Below are 20,303 nucleotides of genomic sequence, written 5' to 3' on the forward strand. Positions count from 1 at the left end.
TGCTGCAGCTCCTTCCAGTGCTGACAGTGGAAACGTGTTGAGGTGATAGGCGCTGTTGCGTAAGAGCTGCTGCTGCTGCGTGGTGAGCAAACTGGAAACAGCCTGCTCTCATCAGATCGATGTGGAACCGTTCCAAACGGAGGTAAATGTATAAACCAGTGTTCCCCTCAAGTGTCCAAAGTGACCCAAGTCAGGGAGCTCTGAAACAACAGCTGGTTCAGGATGCACACATTCCCAGGGTTATTTTGGTGCATTGTTCCCACACAGGAACAGTTAAAACAGAGTGTGCTGGTTTCAAATGTGTGTGTGTGTGTGTGTGTGTGTGTGTGTGTGTGTGTGTGTGTGTGTGTATGTAGAGGACAAGCTTTTCCAACGAGGTCCTCTAGACATGAAACCTGCAAAAACAGGCAAACCCCTCTGAATCTGATTCATAGTTTTCACAATCCCTTTAAATGTTTCTCAGCCTGTTGAAGCTATCAGGACTCCAACTCTGGGTGGGACTGAGTCTGACTGTGCAGTGTGCACATGACTCCTCCAGTAGGGATTTGGTTCAAGAAAGGAGAGCATGGTTTCTGAGAATGAACTCTCCTTTCCAGCTCAGCAATACAAGCTCAGCACAACACAGTACAGATAGAAACAGGTTCTAATAAAAGCAGGGTTCAGATGGTAACAGTAAGACGGCGTATTGGGCCAGTAAAGAAATAATAATAAAAAAAAAAAAATTCAAGAAAAAAACTCAAAATTTTTGAGTTTCTAAAGTCACAAATTTACGACTTTAGAAACTCAAAAATTTGCGAGTTCATTAAGTGGAAAATTTACGACTTAATAAACAAGTAAATTTGCGAGTTAATAAAGTCAGTTTGAATTGGTGCCATCTGTGTGTGTGTTAACAAAATTTCTGAATCAGCGTGCATCTCTGACCATCTGCCTGTACTGTTCACTGTATCAATCCAATGTTTCAGGTCTATGACCTGTGCTTTTATGCCCTGCACGCCCTTTTGGTGATATTTTGAGCACTTTGGATGATGATCACACTTTTAATGCTGAAGAACTGTTACATAACTTTAATTCTACTTGTGCTGATATCCTTAACCCTTCTATGATGTTCGGGTCAAATAAGACCGATTTACAACTTCATTCAAACATAAAAAAAATATTTTTCCTCTGATCGCATCAAGATCTTATGATATCCTCCACACCAGGCATTTGAACATATAACATTGCTGATCACCACTTTCATTGAATTTTGACTGATCCAATCAACTTTGAAACACCTGTGGTGTTCCCGGTCAAAAATGACCGGCATAGAAAATGAATGGGTAATACTATATTATGTTAATCCATTAGATGGGAAAACATCCATGCAGACACACACATCCACAACCACCACCCCCTCTCCCCTCACGCACATACACACACACATACACACATTTAGGCTGAAGAATTAGGTGTCAATTATGGGAACCTGTCTCTCTCTTGCACGCTTGTGTGCCTATCCCTCCACATGAACCACTTTCCAAACTAATGCATCATACCTGTTCAAAGGCACATCAAACAAAACAATTAAGTGTTTGTTTCTGTAACATGTCTCTTTCCCGCGCTTATGTGCCTATTCCTCCACGGGAACCACACTTTCCAGACTAAAGAATGCATCACATCTTTTCACAGGCACCCTCATAATCTTACATTTAAAAATTTGGTCCGTTTGGATAATTCTTCTAATGTTCAGTGTCAATTTTTTGTATATTGACTGCATTCATAAATGTTCACTATGAGTTGGAGACATTGTTTACATCATTGGAAGGGTGTTAAATAAAATCTGGTGATGATTATGCTTGAATGATGTTTTTTGTGTTAATATAAGAGAAGTTAAACCAGAACATCAAAAGTAAGGGGGGGTGACACGAACATAATACAAGGGTTAACTCTGTTGCACATTTTAGATTGCAACGCACTAAAGCACTTTGTTCTGCCCTTTGTGTGTTATGTATGTTAAGGTTAAGAACAACTTAGTGAGATGGTTTGTTTGTATTAAAAGTTTCATGCTTTTATTTTGAAGTCAGCTTGAACACAGAAAACAGGAAGTAGGAAGTTCAGCTGTTGTGGGAGAAAAACAGCATGCTGCATCTGTGTGGTTTCTCTGTTGTAGTCCAGCCCAATGCCCTCCCCAAATCCCTCAGAAAGCAATGGCTGTAAGTAATACATATTAGTACTATGTTTTATGACTCATATTTGTGAGTTTTGGATGCACCTTTCTTCATTTGTACATGTTTTATTGGGTTAATCTCAGAAGACCTAGCTGTTATTTTTCACATGCTACTTACCTGATACATATTTACAGCACTACCAGTCATTACAGGAGAACTGTCCACATTTGTTGATGCTGTCAAAGCAGTTTATTAAGAGCGATTTGTCTCTTTTTTTGTAGTTTCACTCCATTTCAATGTAGTCAATCTAACCTTCTACTGTGAAGAAGCCATTAAAGGAGCAAGGACGCTCACTTCCTGGCTCTTGAAAAGGAGTTTGGCTTGCTGTTTATTAATGTTAACACTCCAGGAGTACAACACATAAAGAGAACAGTACAATGAAAAGCCACATTATCGGAGGGAATTCTTCAGCTTCAGTTATGGAAGTCCAGGCGAAAGACAAACATGAAGAAATGTCATCAGTATCTAAGTGTTCAAAGCAGACATCATCTTCCTCGGTAGCTAGCACCGCTGCTTAGGCTGGAACGAAAGCTGAGGCTGCCCATACCAGAGTCACGTTTTCACAAGAGGAATTAGAGCTGAAAAAGCAAAGAGCTAAACTAAATTTGGAAAAAGCTACATAGAAGGCAGGTTTAAAGGCACTGGAGCTAGGAAAGGTAGCTGCTGCTGCCATGGCAGAAGCTGAAATTTTAGAGGCTGCAGCAGGGACTGACTGTGAGGACATGGGTAGTACTAGGAGCGATATCTCTTCACAGTTTGTGAAGCAGCGCACTGAAGCATATCTTGAACACCAGGCCAGCACCAACCCTTAGACCAGCCACACCTCCCCAAGAAGCACAGCCCCTCAAAAGCCCATCAGGAGCCAGGCTCCTCTTCATTCTAGTGTGAGAACTATCCAGACTAATTCCCGAAGAAAAACACGCATGAGTCACCTGTTACTCCAGCAGATAATATGACAGACTTTGCTAAATATCTTGCATGCAGAGAGCTGGTGACCACAGGACTTTCTGAATTCGATGACCAGCCGGAGAGCTTCCGAGCATGGCAGTCTTCTTCATTAACGCCACACAGGGCTTGGATCTGACGGCCAGTGAGGAGGTGGATTTACGAGTAAATAGGCTCGGAAAAGAATCATCTGAACATGTCAAAAGAATATGAACTGTCTATGTCAGCAATCCCCATGCTGCACTTCAGCTGTCCTGGACGAGACTCCACGAGTGCTACGCAACCCCTGAGGTATTGAGAGTAGTTTTTTTAGGTGTCTGGACAGTTTTCCTCGTCCCTCACCAAAGGAGAAAGTTAAGCTAAGGGAATTAAGTGACCTGCTCATGGAGCTACTCTCAGCTAAAGAAGACGGGTATCTACCTGGGCACAGCTACCTAAATACACCCCCGGGCATCAACCCAATCGTTGAGAAGCTACCACTTAGCTTACAGGAGAAATGGTCTCTGCTGGCTCACTCTACAAAGAACAGCATGGAGTTTACTTTCCTCCTTTCAGTTACCACTCTCAGTACTGCAACGACAAACCAATAGCGAGACATAAAGGTATGAAGGCCACCATATCTGTTCACAAAACAGATGTGCTTGCAGCAGCAGACTCAGGCGTAGAATGTAAAACAGGGACAGACAAGAAGTTTAACACAGATCAAGCCAAGTATTGCCAGCTTCATAATAAATCTCATCCCCTGGAGAAATGTCAAGCATTCAAAATGAAGCTGCTAGTAGAACGCAAAAAAATTACTGAAAGAACATAGACATAGTTTCAAGTGCTGCTCACCTGCTCACATGGCCAAAGAATGTTTGGCTGAGCTGACGTGTAATGAGTGCCAAAGTAATCAGCACAATGCATGCATCCAGAAAACATGCACTCAACCCTCTCACCCCTAGCCTCTCCTGTGGCAGAACCAGAACCTGAGCTATGAAATGACCTGCCTCCAGAGGTAACTTCAAGGTGCACTGAGATCTGTGGAGAAGGTCTCCCAGCACAATCTTGTGGGAAGATATGCTTGGTGCAGGTATTTCCTCAAGGACAACAAGAACGCACAGTCAAGATGTACACCATCTATGATGACCAAAGTAATAGGTCCCTGGTTGTGTTTCAGATGGAAGCTGTAAATGGTGATGTGTGCTTGGACTTACCTCAACTCATTGAACACAATGAGATTATGAGCAACAGATCTGAAATTCCGACACCAGAGGTTGCTCTTGCTCATACTCACCCGACACCTGTTGCGCCTTACATTCCAGAGATTGATCCTGAAGCCCAGAACCTAATCTTACTTGGGAGAGACCTCACATGAGTTCACAAGGTGAGACAATGGATTCATGGGCCCCACAACACTCCTTTTGCCTAACCCTTGGACCTAGGTTGGGCGATAGTGAGTGAAGTTTGTATCGACAGTGCACACAAGCCCACTGTAAGACTAATGGCCTGCAGAACGGATGTCGATCTCTTTTGTCACTTTGTCAGAATAACATCTGCATTAAAGAAAAAGCAGGCTATGGCAGGGAGCAAAGACGCCGTACCTCCACCTCTCTGTCAGGCTGTCCCAATGCTAGTACCCCTGCCAAAGACAAACTTGGACTGGATGTGTTTATGAGAACAAAGAATGATGACAAACCTGCCCTGTCTTTCGAGGACGAGACCATCTTGGAGATCATATCAACAAAGTTTAGTAGAGATGTACAAAACAACTGGATAGCTCCTCTGCCAATCAGATCACCCAGACCACACATCCAAAACAACCGTGGTCAACCTCTTTCTTGCCTGCACTCCCTGCAACGTACTCTGAACAAAATCCCTTCAACGAAAGAACAGTTTGTCACCTTTATGGAAAAGCTTTTTGAGAACAAACATGCTGAGGAAGCCCCTCCCCTCCGGGAAAATGAAGAGTGTTGAAACTTACCCATTTTCAGGGTGTACCACTCCCAGAAGCCCGGTCAAATACGAGCTGTTTTTGACTCAAGTGCTCAAGAGGATGGCATCTCTCTCATCAGTGCTCTGCTCTCAGACCCTGACTTAAATAACTCCTTACTTGGTGTGCTGCCTAGGTTTAGAAAGGAGGCCATTGGCTAACAGCTGACATTCAACAAATGTTCTACGGGTTCATGGTGAGAGAAGACCACAGAAACTTCTTAAGATTTCTTGCAATCCTGCAGTCACACACATTGTCAATTCTTCCTTGGAATCTGGGGTCTTCCCCACAGCTTTTAAACAAGCTCGGGTCACACACAGTAAACCACCAAATCTTCCTCTCCACACTCTCTGAACTTGGAATCTTAGGATCTGCGCTGTCTTGGTTCAAGTCCTACCTCACAGACGGATCCATCAGAGTGTCATGGCAAAGAGAAGTGTCAAACTCACATGGGTTATCAACAGGGGTACACCAGGGTTCAGTGCTCGGTCCCCTACTCTTTTCCTTATACACCACCTCACTTGGTGCAGTGATCCGCTCTCATAGCTTCTCCTACCACTGCTATGCTGATGACACTCAATTTTTCTTGTTTTTTCCTCCTGACGACACAGCTGTCTCAGCTTGGATTTCAGCGTGTCTGGCTGATATCGCCACATGGATGAAGGAACGCCACCTTCAGTCAAATCTGTCCAAAACTGAGCTCATTGTCCTTCCTGCTTGTCCCTCGGTTCAACCACAGATCAATGTCCTGCTTGATTCCAATCGACTTGTGCCACAAAGTCTGCCAGGAATCTGGGTGTCATGATTGATGACCAGCTGACTCTTAAGGCTCACGTGGCCTTGATTCCTCGATCTTGTGGATATGCCCTCTGTAACATCAGGAAGGTCAGCCCCTACCTGACACAACAGGCCACGCAGCTTCTGGTACAGGCCCTTGTGATATCACACATCAACTACTGCAATTCCCTCCTAGCAGGCCTCCCTGCATGTACATTTACAGTTTTTCACAATTGTTAGCACACAAAAAACTTAACTTTGGCAAAATTTGCACAACCTTAACCTCACCTACCATTCGCCTGACCTGAATCGTCACTGCTTCAAACTCCCTTATGCCCCCCAGACTCTGACTTTCCTTCTTTACACTCTGACGCCAATTGCACATCACCTTGTTGTCTAACACTACACACAATGTTCAGTTGTTGCACACACCTCTAATGTGAAAGCTCAAAGCTTCATCCTACAATACACTCTGCAGTCAATTGTACATGAACTTGTTGTCAAAACACAACACACAATGTTCTGTTGTTACACACACTTCTCATGTAACATCTCAGTGGTATCAACCTACAACACACAGGTGTTCAAAACTCAACAAATTCAGGTCTGGTGAGCAATTAGCAATCAGGACTGCAGCATATAAGTGCCTTGAGCTTCCTCCTCTGTGCAGTGTCGTACCCAAACACTTTCAAAGATCGTTCGTTCATTAAGTAACTCATCTTCTGGGTGAACGTGAACGTCCCATTCATTTTTGCTTGATGAACGCTAAATCGTGAACTCTGTCTTTTATTTCTTGAACGGCACTTGGATTTCATACAGATTACGTTAGTGACAGATTTCAAGAGCCATCCAGGCGAAAAACCCAGCTAAAACTGTAAAAACACATGGTAAACAACTAATAGACTGTTGCGGATAACCACCCGATCTGGCAACCGCAATTCCGGCCGGTCACTCTACCAACTTCGTCATCAGCGGACCCCAGTCTCATCACAATTCACATGTGTGCAAGGAAGGAGGATGTGTTTACTGAGAAACAAACACAGTCAGCCAGCATGGACGAGGAATCCAGCAGGAGCAACTCTGACCACTCAGACCAATTTGACTACTTGAAGGATTTCTACATTAAAGTCAGTACTGACGCTGATTGTAAAAATCTTACCTACCATTGTAAACTCTGTCCACCGGGATTAAAAAAACATGTCCGTACATTAGCGACGTCGGCAGCCGATCTTAAACGGCATGGCAAAAAAGCACATGAGTAACTTGCACGGTATGAGCGAGTAGTTCGTACATATAAAATGACACAACGTCAACAACGTGCCCACTCATAAAGAACATCGTGCAGTCACTAAGCACAAGGCTAGCTGGTCTTCTGGAGAAGAGGGAGAATATACTGTCTGCTATGCTGGTGCCAAGGTTCAAGCTAGACTGGGTTGAAGATGATGTGAAACGTCTCCAGTACAGATTGATGCTTAAAAGAGAATGTCAAACTCACTCTGATGACTTAAGCTGCGTTTCCACCAACCAGTCCGGGTCGGTTCAGTAGGGTTTGGGACGGTTTGGGACAGTTAGGCCTGATCCCGTTTGCGTTTCCACAGCAAACTGTGCCCTCTCGTGGTGGGCGGCGTGTAAGCTGGATGCCGGAAGCCACAGCTGTTAAACAATAGCACGACGCAGTAGCAGTTTACCCCGCTATTAAATCCAACAAAGAAGAAAACGCGACACAGTAAACAAAGAGCATGGATGGAAGACATGCAGCATTTCGTCCTCTCTGTGATTGTCATGTAGCTCTTTGATCCAAAGGGCAATCAAGTTTTGTTTCAGAGAAGTCTGTGTGCCGCCAGGAGAAATGCAGCCGCTGTCGGGGTAAGTGACAATTCTTTTGACCAATCAACGGTCTGCAGTGTGTTGCTCCACCTCCCGAGAGCGGATCGGTTCAGTCTGGCACCCATACAAAAGGGTCCCAAAAAAGTGGGACGGCTCGTCTCGGTTTTTAGGGATCCGTCCCGGGATGACTCAGTGGAAATGCCGCTAAAAGTGCACCGTACCGAGACAAACCGACCCGGACTGCTTGGTGGAAACGCGGCTTTTGATGCAGGAGATTCAGGTCAAACCCTGACCAGTGGTGAAAGTGAGAAGAAAGATCCCGTGGCTTCATTCTTTGAATTTAACAGGAACCCTCAGGTTTCTGAAGAAACTAAAGTGGACACTTATCTGGATGCCCCAACAACAGATGGGTTTGAGGAATACAAGCATTTTCCTGAACTCAAAAGGTTGTTCTTAAAACAAAACACTGCGCTGCCCTCAAGTGCTCCGGTAGAGGCTCTTCAGCAGCGGTGGTCAAATATTCAGGTTAGGATGAACTGTGATTGTATTCCATATTAAGACATTATTCACCATTTGCTTTAGTAATAAGTACAATGTATCACTCAGTAAACATCCAGCCTCAGTCATAGATCTGTCTTGGTGATATTATCTCAACACTTACACAGAAAATAGTAATTGTGGTTTCAATAAAAATAAAGCATATGTTTTTGTTTTTATATGAAGCAAGAAACCAGGGGTCCATGTAAGTACATGGGATTTCTTATTCCTGCCCATGTAGGCTGCCGCATTTGGGAATCTAGACAAAAAAGAAAAAGTTGTACAGCTTTAAAAATGACACAAATGGATTTCTGACAAAATTTCCCACAAAACAACATATGTTTACACAGATTAAGTCAACATTCTGGCCTATATTACAAGTTGTTTGTAAACTTTAATGAATTTGGATCCTCCTCTGCTGCAGCAGTTCTGTGATGATGTCACACACTGATTTGCAGTTGGTCATGTGACTTAGCAGAGGAAATAATACATGGTATCAACTGTTATAGCACTAAGAGGGTCAGAAACATATGAAACCCTCACAGTGGAGGTTATACCTTGATAGCAAAAAGGGAAAGACCAGCAGAAGGTACCTGCGAGGACCTGTTCAATGCTGCTTGCAGCTTCAATTCGTCTGTTGAGCTTCTGTCCATCAAACCTCTGTTTGTGTAGAAAACTTTTACATGACTTGACAAACTTTTGAAAAGCCTTTGTAACTCCTTTTGTTTCTTTCTCAAACTAGGGACAGTGGTCCATGAATAATCTGTTGTGGGGGGACTGGTGATAGATGTTGTGCTGTAATAACTTTAATGTAATTCTCATCTCATTAAGGGATCAGTTCTTTGAAGAAGCTCTCTGTAAGAAGGCTCAGTTTGAATTGAACCACAGCTCCACCTTTTGGCTGGAGGCTCATATACTGCCATAAAGACCTGAATCCTACCAAGGCATGTGTTTGCTTTGGAAATAGATTAAAATCAGATTTTCTTTTAAACTCTATTTTTCTTTGTTTAAGACAACTTTTACCAGATACAACGCCACAGGGTAAAGTATTTGTCAACAGTTAGGTAGAGCTACGCTTTGAAAAGTGACAGCAAGCAAACTTTGTCAGTTTGTACCATAGTTTAACAGACGCCTATATTTCTCTGTACTCACAGCACGGTGCTAACGTGTGTAATGTGTAACGTTAGTGAATCCTGGTTATGTCCAACCAGAGCTCATCTACCAACTCCAACCTCACCAGATAGATTATCTAAAGACATCCAACAAAGCTTCCTTTGAGATAGACCTTTTTTGAACACAGACTATACACTGGGATTGTCAATGGAGTCATCCCTGTTGGCCATTGAAAACATGACAGGTTTAAAACACTTTTGCTCATTCTTTTCTCATTTCTTCTTATTTCTGTTTTGTTTTTCACATTCAGCAGCCTAACACTGAACTCTTATTCTAAGAGTCAGTTCAAAACTTCCTGTCTGCTGATTGGCTGACGGTTCAGGTTTTGCGGTTTGATAAATCCACTTAAAGAGCACCCTGCTTGTGTAATCTGTATTAACAGATAACCACACCATCAGGTCACATATGTTAGCCTCACTGACTGAACCCAGTGCACATAAAAATAACTCCTGTCCCCAGAGGATTAAAGAGACAGAGAGACCTCACCTGGACCAACACGAGGAACTCCTACACACACACGCACAGACACACACATACACACACCAAAACACAAACACACAATCAAAGACAGAAGACACAGACACACACAAAGACACAGACACAGACACAGACAAACACATAGACACACACACACACACACACACACACACACACACACACACACACACACACACACACACACACACACACACACACACACACACACACACACACACACACACACACACACACACACAACTAGTGGGTTGAGTCAGGGGTCTGGTTTTTCACATCTGTGTGTAAATGTCACACTAAGGTGAGTTAATGTTAGCACAATGTGAAATAAAAGACACGCTATCATTTGTCATTCCTTGAAAAGAATATTTGGGAACATGTGCTATGACGTGAATGTCAGAGCCACTCCTGGGTAATACTCTAGGAATGAATTGAGCTGGAATTTCAGTTTTCTGACAGAAAGAAAAGAAAAAGCCTTTGAGCCCTGATCTATGCAAAGCCTCTTTAGCTCTTTCTTTTTGTTTGCAGTGATCAGATTCAGCACTTATCATCAGATGTTGAGCACACAGCTGTTTTAGTTGTTTGGTTTCTCTTCAGTTTTTCAGGCTCTTTGCAGAAAACAGCTCAGAGACAGGAGCAGCTGGTGATGGTATGGAGCCTTTAATGGAACTAAGGAGTTCAAAATCAGCAGAAACAGGTTTGGTTCTGGTTTGCACACCTTGAGCCCAGGCATCGGACTAAAAGACTCCTGAAAGACATCAGCTGTCATGGTGCAGGTACCAAGTAGATCAGACGGTCACCTTGAGCTCCTTCAGTCTGCTTGACTTCATTTTTTTCACGTGTGTTGTGAGAGCTTGTTTTTGGTTGTAGTCATTTTCTTGAAAAAACAAACCCCATGGCTCGGCTTTTGTCATACTGCTGCTGTTTTTGGCGTTCCAGGTAGTGAGAGTTCATTCCTCCACAGGAGTAGAGAGCACCTTTCTCTTCACCTCACTGACAATTTTTCAAGCCAGCGAGCTACCACAAGACAACACAGACACATTTCACCTTTCCCACTCATGCTTCAGCAAATCACAGATAAGGTCATCAATCATGTGTGTTGAAGATTCAGAAATATTTCAAAACCTGCTGTCACCTTTAGGTCTGAAAAGAGAAAGATAAAAGAAGAACACATGATTTTCTCACCGTGAACTTTTCTTGGACACAGCATATGTTAAGATACAGCTGAGTTTAAAGGGGACATATCATGCTGATCCCTGATTTAATACTTACATATAATATAATAAATTTGAAAATAAGACCTTTCACCCCCTGAATTTTCAAAAAAATGATATCGTATTTTTTCTGATATCCTAGAACGAGATTAGATGCCTCTGAAAATAGGTCATTGCCAGTTGGCCGCAAGATTTTGACCGTCGTGACGACACGAGGATCCTTTCTTTTTATTGGAGTAATCTGATAAAGCAGCTCCTCCTCTGTGATGTCAGTTAGTCACACAACCACCACCGAGGGATACACCCACCAAGAGCCCAGTATAAACATATAAACTATACATGTTACAGTACCTTTGACTCACCACACTGAAGCGTCCTGAGATGATCTGTGTCCAGTTGGATTTTAGTGCTATCAATGCCTTACAGTGAAGTTTTGGCAAACAGCAAACTCGCTCGGTCTGCTCCATTCAGTGTGGCGATTTTGTAAATACTGCTATGCTGCAAAAACCGCCCCCTGGCTCTACCCCCTCCGCCCCTCTGATAGAACTAACCAATCAGAGCACAGAGGGCTGTGACGTTGCGAGGTTACCGGAGGTCATTCTGGAAATGGAGCGTTTCAACGAGATCTTCAGAATGGCCTAAAATGAGGATATCGAGAACGCTATTGTGGGGCAATGAAGGAACTAAATGACTTGTACTGAGGGCAGAAATGCTTTACAGGCATCCTAGTCTGGCGTAGTGAAAAGGAGAAACAAGCATGATATGTCCACTTTAAAGATCCTTTCTCACTCTTTCAGAGGATCAGAGTGGAGTCAGATTCATTCCCTGTTAGATGACTACACTCAAAAAAAACTCAATTCATTAGATGAACATGATTTTATCATGCCACCTATACTCCATAAAAAGTAACCAAGTAAATTCAATAAATCTTGGCTGTGTTATTTTCACCTAATTAAATTCCTTTCATTTAGCAAGACCCAAATTTGTTTAACTAACTAGTTGTAAATATGTTGTGTGAACATAAAGTTTTGGCATTACTATTACTTATTTGCAATGTGTGGGTCCAACTTAATTTGTAAAGGTTGTTTCAAGATATCCACTAAGTTAGGACATTTGAACCGTCAGTGAGGAGGGTACACAGTGGATATGTGACCTTGTTGTACATCGAGCTGTGTTGTACGTTACTTTGGACGAAAACAAGGTAGGCTGTCTGAGCACCACTGCATGAACCGGCTGTGTTATCTTAAAACACTCCATTTTAAAATTGTCCCAAAAAGCAAAGCCCATCAATACATTTTGTTTTGTTAACATAAAACAAAATGTAAAAATCATTGGGTAAATGGGCTGGCCATATGGAGCAACGACCACCAGTCCATGCCAGTCGAGCACAAATGGCCAGTTTGCGCCCAAGGAGCACAGACAGTTGGTCACACAGGGCCTCATATGCACTGACTTTACTCCTCACTCATGGCTTCATGAGCTGTTACAACAAAAATACTTCATTAGTTTGTACCAATTATACAAACAAAAATTTACAAAGTTATGTCCAGATGGAACCCTCACAACAGTGTGTGGATTTTTCGCCAACTCTTTGGAAACATGCACCTTCAAAATGATGTCCAAATTATCCTTTGATGGATGGGGCCATTTGCACCCCCACTGACACCATAACAGTGTCATTTATCAATCTTGGGTGGGAATTGGCGCAGATCTGGGTGTAACAATCAGCTTACGGCAGCGTTTGCGTGTGATTTACAAAACGCAGGGCCAATCACGGCTTACGCCAGATCAATTGCTGATAAATGTGGTGGCTGAAAACAATCGTAATTTACACAATAATCCGCAAATATTCAAGGTTCAGCTGGCTGGACCCACGGAATTTACGACATGGAGGGACGCATCACGAGAAAGAGGAAACTTCCCTGCGCTGTGGATCGACAACGCCACAGCAACAGTCGTCATGTTGTTTGGCAGTCGGAACAGTGGCATTAGAGAGAGTCAAAAAAAGGTTGTCTGCAAGGAAATGACTGCAGCTGTCAGCAGCGTGGATGTGACAAACTTAACTACAGCAGAGTTTTAAACATTTAATTTACACATCCTTTGTTTATACCTTGATTAATTCATCCGCAACATTTGACTATTAGAAGCCACAATTTTTTTTAATGTTTCGCTTTGAGGTCAAGAAATGTTGAAAGTTGTCTTTTAAAGATGTGTTTGAGCTCTGAAAGAAGCTGCAGACTCCAGCCTGAACCTGTCACAGACTGAGGAGGGAGTGGAGCTGAAGTGTGTCCATCGTGTGAAATTACACATTGATAGACCCGAGTTTTATGATTATTCGTACCATGAGATAAGCAGGCTGTTTGTGATCCCATGTAAATGAACAGCGTTTGGTCACTTAGTCACACACACAGGTCATGTTCATATGATAATATTGTGAGGAGTGAAATAGTCTTCGTCACTATAAATCCTGTAATTAATACAGCTTCCTTACAAAGTTTCCAGGCTAAAAGTTTGTACCTGCATCGTCTCAATGATCTCTGCAGAGACTTTATCATGGACATGGGAGTGTATTAAAATGTTAAAAGCGTCTCTATTTTTTTCTCTCTATTTTTTCAAGTAAACCAATGGGAAAGACATTTTTTACATGGAGAAATTAAATCTTAATATTATTCTAAAAAAACAAACAAACAGTTTTTCTGTCTGAAAATGTTTTGCGCTCATATGATTGAATATTTCTCCTCCACTGACTGTTCACAAACTCAGACCGTGCCTCCATGAGTCTCCTTTGCGACTGCCCACCTTCTGCCACGCTCTCACAAATGGACATTCACCTGCCTCCTCCTTAAGCCACACAGTTCACCTCCAGTGGATTGATTCCTTTCAACCTCTACTCATTTCTGAGGATAAAACTCACTAAAATGGCTTCTTCTAACTCTCAGCTGCTTTTGGGTTCAACTTCAACAACTGCTTACAAACCTTAGAAAATAAATCTGGGTCAACTATCTGCTCTGACGTTACACGTGTCTTTGTTGCTGTGTTACCTCTCAGCCAATCAGAGCACAGATCCTCACACTCCTCTGGGTGCACGCCAGCTCGTTAAGATCCACTTAGCTCTGACGTCACTAATGAGCTTAGTGTAGCAGCAGGTGAATGAAGAGAGAAACTGAGAAAGATCTGTTTACAGTGGTGTTGGACTGAAGGATGGTGCAGGCCGCATCATGACGACATGTGTCTGTAGAAAATAGATCTCAGAAAAGCCCACAGATTACAAAAACCAGCAGGATTGATTTCACGGCCTGAAGGTGAAGTCTGGAGTTTGAGAGTGATCCAGGAGGCCAGGATGGAGTGCAGCGGAAAGGTAACTGCTAAGTCATCCACACAGGACCGTGTCAGACTCTTAGACCATCAGACACAGAGCAGGACTCTCTGCAGAGCCACAGGAGCACTTCACCAATTAGACTTCTCTCAGTCTCACCCTATGCATCCCTCTACCTTTACCTGGGTGTTTTTACACCTGTGTGCAACAGGAGCAACACACTTTAGATGGTTTCTGCGCCACCAGCAGGCGACCCTTTGTGACCTCTGCTAATCCACAAAGACAAGGAAGAACTGCTTTCAAGGCTTTTCAGAAAAGACAGGAGGCAAAGAGGAACAAACAATTCTACACACACAAGAGATCTGTGTGTGTTTGCATGATGATGGTTATTATAATAACAAAATATGAATTTGTTCACCTGCAGTCATTTTACATTTTCTCTACCTTCACTGCTAAATAAGTTTTTTATTACATTCTGCTGTTGCTAACTCAGCTTTTCCCTTTTGAGCTCACTGCTGTGATCTTTGACTCACACAAAAGCATTTTTAGGGATGAATGTTAAAAATTAGCATCTGCTACAAACACTGAAACTTGTATTGGAAAACATTTACCAGTTTTCCTGTATATACTGTATCTGTCTTTTAATACTTAATTTATATTTAGATAAATAATGGATCAGTTTTAGAATTAAGATTAGAAACAGGAAAGAGAAAGTTAGAAAATAAAATCTGGATGTTAAATCGAAACAATCATGTATCTGTTTTTTGATGTGATGTGCATGAAGTTTCTGCAGCTTTGAGCTGCTCATGGTTCCTCTCTGCACGGTGACAAACTGACATTCATCAACAAGCACTGGAACTGATGGTTTTCATGGTTAGATATATATCTGTTTATGAGTGGCACACGATCATCAGCCTGTTACTTTTGCCTCTTTGAAAGTTGTCCAACTGGTACTGTTTGAACATGTTCTTGAGAAACAAAGTGCTGCCAGTCAGTCAGAGCCCTGTTTGCAATTCCTTCATGGTCTTTGTTTTGGTGTTTGTAGTTTTCTAAAAGAAGACATAGTTCCAGCTCTGCCCAGTTTTACAGTTCTGCTTGTGTTATTGTTATTTAGCATATGAACATCTGAGAAGCATCTCACACACTGTACAGTCACTGTCACAAATTACTGTATAATTACATAAAAATGTCAACGGTAATTTCACTGTAAAATAATAGTAAAATCCTGTTTTGTTTAAATACAGCACTCTGAAAAAAGTTCATTGTTGAATAACTGTAAAATACTGGCAGCAGGGCCCCTGGTATTTGACTGTTATTTCACATTCATACTGTAACCCAATTTACAGTATTATACTATAAAATAAATTGCAGTACACGCACTGAAAAATAACAGGAGGTCACTGGACATTTCTGCTGACAGTATTTTACTGTTATTTTACAGTGACATTTTTAAAAGTGACGGTAAAGCAAAGCCTCAAACTCCGTCAGTGAGTTGATTAAGTGAGTCCATGCAGCGTGAAACCACTCTGACTTCTGCTTTGTGTGTACAGATGTGAGGTCATCTTCTTCTCAGAGGAGTTCAGAATCAGAAGGGTTAGGGAATTTGGAATTAACATTGCTCTTCACATAACACAGCAGCTGGAAAGTAAGATGTAATAAGGGCATAAAATAAAGTAAGTGATAGATATACAATCAAATAAGCAATAAGTAAGCAGTAAGTAACAAATAAGTGATAAGTACTAAACCATATAAAAACTGTTTTTATTAAGAGGTTTATCAAGATGAGCTATGAACTATGTTGTTTCGCTTAATGAACCATAATAAACAGAATATTGCACTTACTGAAGTGAAGTAAAATGAGCAGGGGAGAATGGGGTAAGTTGAGCCTGTGGGTAAATTGACCCACCCCCTGTCTCTGGGAAACGGTACAAATCAGTGGTCAAAAAACTCTGGATTTCAAGCTCTCTGTGGTAAACAGAAACACAAACTGAAGTGTTAAGTAACTTTTATTCTCCAAAAATCATTTTTTGCATGTCAAAGTAAATTTTCAACATATCACGCATAGAGCCTATAAACTCAAAACAATTTTAACTATATTTAAAAAAATACATCAAATGTGTTGCTGAACTATCAATGTATAAAGCCATGTGAATCATGTAGCTAGGTATTAGCCTGAATTGCTAGGCTAGGTTGTTTTTTGGGGGGCAAGTTGAGCCACAAAGACCTTTTTTTTTGAAAGGTTATATTTCCATGACCAATCATTATGGATGTGGTCTAATTATTTCCATTGATGTCAGACATCATGAAATCAATGTACATGTGTTGAATTCACTTCAATTTCGTTTCCACTTGCCTACAGGTCAAACAATGTAAAAAGTGGCTCAGTTTACCCCGCTCTCCCCTATTGCATTTGGTATACTGAGAGAAAAAAAGATGTTGCACACAGTGAACTGTTTAGACAGATTTTGCACTTGAAGACAGGTATTGCACATTAAAAACACGTATTTCACATTAAGAACAGGTATTGCACATTAAAAACACGCATTTCACATTAAGAACAGGTATTGGACATTAAAAACACGGATTTAACATTAAGAACAGGTATTGCACATTAAAAACACGCATTTCACATTAAGAACAGGTATTGCACATTAAAAACACGCATTTCACATTAAGAACAGGTATTGCACATTAAAAACACGTATTGCATATTAAAAACACGTATTTCACATTAAGAACAGGTTTTGCACAATAAAAAACGCGTATTTCACATTAAGAACAGGTGTTGCACATTAAAAACACGCATTTCACATTAAGAACATGTATTGCACATTAAAAACATGTATTTCACATTAAGATCAGGTATTGCACATAAAGACCAGGTATTGCACATAAAGAACATGCATTGCACATTAAAAACACGCATTTCACATTTAGAACAGGTATTTCACATTAAGAACAGGTATTGCACATTAAAAACACGCATTTCACATTTAGAACAGGTATTTCACATTAAGAACAGGTATTGCACATTAAAAACACGCATTTCACATTTAGAACAGGTATTTCACATAAAGACCAGGTATTTCACATTAAGAACAGGTGTTGTGGTGTTTTAACCACTGTGCAGACAGGATGTCCTGTTTTAATCTGAATGAATGAGTACTAGTTCAATAAGTGAATGCAGGTTATTTGCCCAGTGTCTAGTTTGAATGGAGGAGTGATGAAGCCTTAAGGCCACAGCCAGGAATGACCCCCTCTCTGTGGGGCTTCATGGGGGAATCTGTTAATGGATTGTTGTCATTTTTACCTACATGATATTTGCTATAATCTATAATTTCCTTGATATTTTCGCAGGTTGTTAGAGAACATTCTAAAATACTGTATATGACTCTTTTATCTGCCTGCTTTTCATGCCTTGTGTGTTAAATGTCTGCCTGTGACATACCCTGTACCTGAGGCTCTGGACTTTGCTGATTATAACTAATCTTATTGGAACTGTTAGCATCACTGGCAGTAGATGCTGAGGATAATGTTTTGTCTCTAAAGTTTTGAAGAGCTGTTTCTCAGCTAAGTCTTTAAAGAACAAACAGTAATCTGCATCAGGGAGTCTGCTTTAAGGCCTTTGCACACTAACAGCGACGTGAATAAACGACACGAAATTGCAAAAATTTTGGAGGCATCATTCAATCTCCTCAGCTATTCTCCTCCAAACGATGTCTTTGTAATCGTTGTCTTTGGAATTTTTATGTTTGTTTTTTGTTGTTGTAAAGAACTGGGTGCTGGGACACGAACACAATCAATATTGCATGTTTTGATATGTGACTTGTCAACAACGAGCGTTTTGATTGGTCGGATGTGTACTTGTCACAAGCGAAACTTTGGAAAAATCGACCTCGGACTGAAAAAATAATAGCTGCAATTTTGCTCAGCAAAAAAACATTGCTGGTGTGAAAGCTTGCATTGTAAAACAGTAGGTTTGAAAAAAAGAAATAATGTGCGAAATATTCAAGCAAAAAATGTGCGTCTGGTGTGCAAAGGGCTTTAAACAGCTTAATTTGTGGTAATGATAAACACAGCTGATGATTAATCATGACCTGATCCTGTATCATCGGCATGTCTTAGGTTCTGCAGAATCTAGAGTCAGAAAGTGAGTTTCATCTTTGTTCTTCTGTTGTAACTCTAGGTGACGCCCCAGCTGATGATGGCTGCAGGGACAGCTGTGATTGGCTCACTACAGTTTGGTTACAACACAGGAGTCATCAACGCTCCTCAGAGTGTGAGTATGCTGAATGTAGCTACTAAATCCAAACTATGCAGCAAATTTGGAGAATTAATAAGTGACTGCATGATTTAGAAACTGCATACATCTTTCGAAACCTTAGCACGAAGCAATGGAAGGAGGACAGTTTATGGTTGAATGTTAAGAGGTGAAATTCAGGGCATTAGAACCTGAGAGAGCAAAGACTCACAGTGACCCGTTCAAAGACTCTGTGTCGACAACTGAGATGAAACTGTCTGATGCTGACAGAGTTGCGTGCCACCAGGCTGTGTTACGGACGTTAATCTGGGTCCCTCAGGTCACTGGGTGCACCTGTCAGCTCCCCTGAAAGGGTCTGACAGAAATCTGAAATGACACAGAGCATGTTAATGAGATAACGCAGCAGTTTGTTGAAGGCATTAAGGATAAAGGAGCTCAAGGCTATCAGAGCAGGTAACATAGTTTGGAGGACTTCACATCAACAGAGTGAAGAGTATTTCTGTTTGAGTGTTTGTACAAAGTTATGTTTCAAAACTCTGCATGTGGGATCTTTCTTGAACTGAACTGTGTTCACAGAACAGTAATCTGAAAAAATGAAGCCCTGAAACTGGCTCAAAGTTTACGGGGCTTTTCTGAACTCCCCACAGCTTCTTGTTAAAGCCAGTCTCAAAGGAAATAGTCCTGTCAGATGAGGAGCTGGAGTAACATCTCCAGAATAAACATCCAGGCCTGCAGATATAAGACCACTCTTTGGTTCAGAAACATATTATTCAGTGTTTTACACACAGATGATTTCTGTGTTACAGCACAAGAAGAGACAGAGCAGCAGAACTAAGCTACAATGACCAAGACAGAGTTTCTGTTGGTTAGGAATAACAGACCAATGTGCAGACACTGTCACACTGTCCCATCTTAAAAACTATTCTCCTTCTTTCACCTTAGATGTTTTCCTTCAACCAGCATGGCTATACCTGCAGTGAGCTGTACCTGCAGATAGCTGTGCCTGCTGTTTGATGTAATGTAGTTTAGTGTACCATCAGTTAGCTGTCCCTGCAGCTTCCTGTAGCAGGTTTCCATGGCAGCCATCAGCTCTGCCTGTTTTCTCCCTGCTGTGAGTCTCACATCGGTAAATCCTTGATGTCCTGAAGAAATAAAACTCAGGAGCTGAAAAGACACATGTAGGACAGACCTGGGCTCAAAATTTGCAGTCTGTGATCACACGTGCAGCCCACAGCTTCATTCTGCTAGTGTAAAAAGTTTAAATTACTCAAATGGATTAAGCTATAAAAACTAAAAAAATGTTGGTAAGTTCAATTTACTCAACTGTCTACGGAAGCGAATTGCATTCACTTCAAGAAAAAAAAACGACTCAGGTTTTTCAGTTTGTTTTTTGTGGTAATAAATTTTGTTTTCTGATTAATATTTTTTATTGGTTTGTTTTTTGTTATAATTATTTTCGTTTTTATGAGTAATTTTTTTTTTTCTGTTTTCAGATTACTTTTTTCCTGTAGTATCGAGATACAGATTTATTGACGTTGATACAGATACTTACAGAAATACAGAACTTACCTTCAAAACC

The sequence above is a fragment of the Halichoeres trimaculatus genome, unplaced genomic scaffold, assembly GCF_033239565.1.
Source record: "Halichoeres trimaculatus isolate MK-OKI-2021-1 unplaced genomic scaffold, fHalTri1.1 fHalTri1_scaffold_11, whole genome shotgun sequence".
In the NCBI taxonomy this organism is placed as follows: domain Eukaryota; kingdom Metazoa; phylum Chordata; class Actinopteri; order Labriformes; family Labridae; genus Halichoeres; species Halichoeres trimaculatus.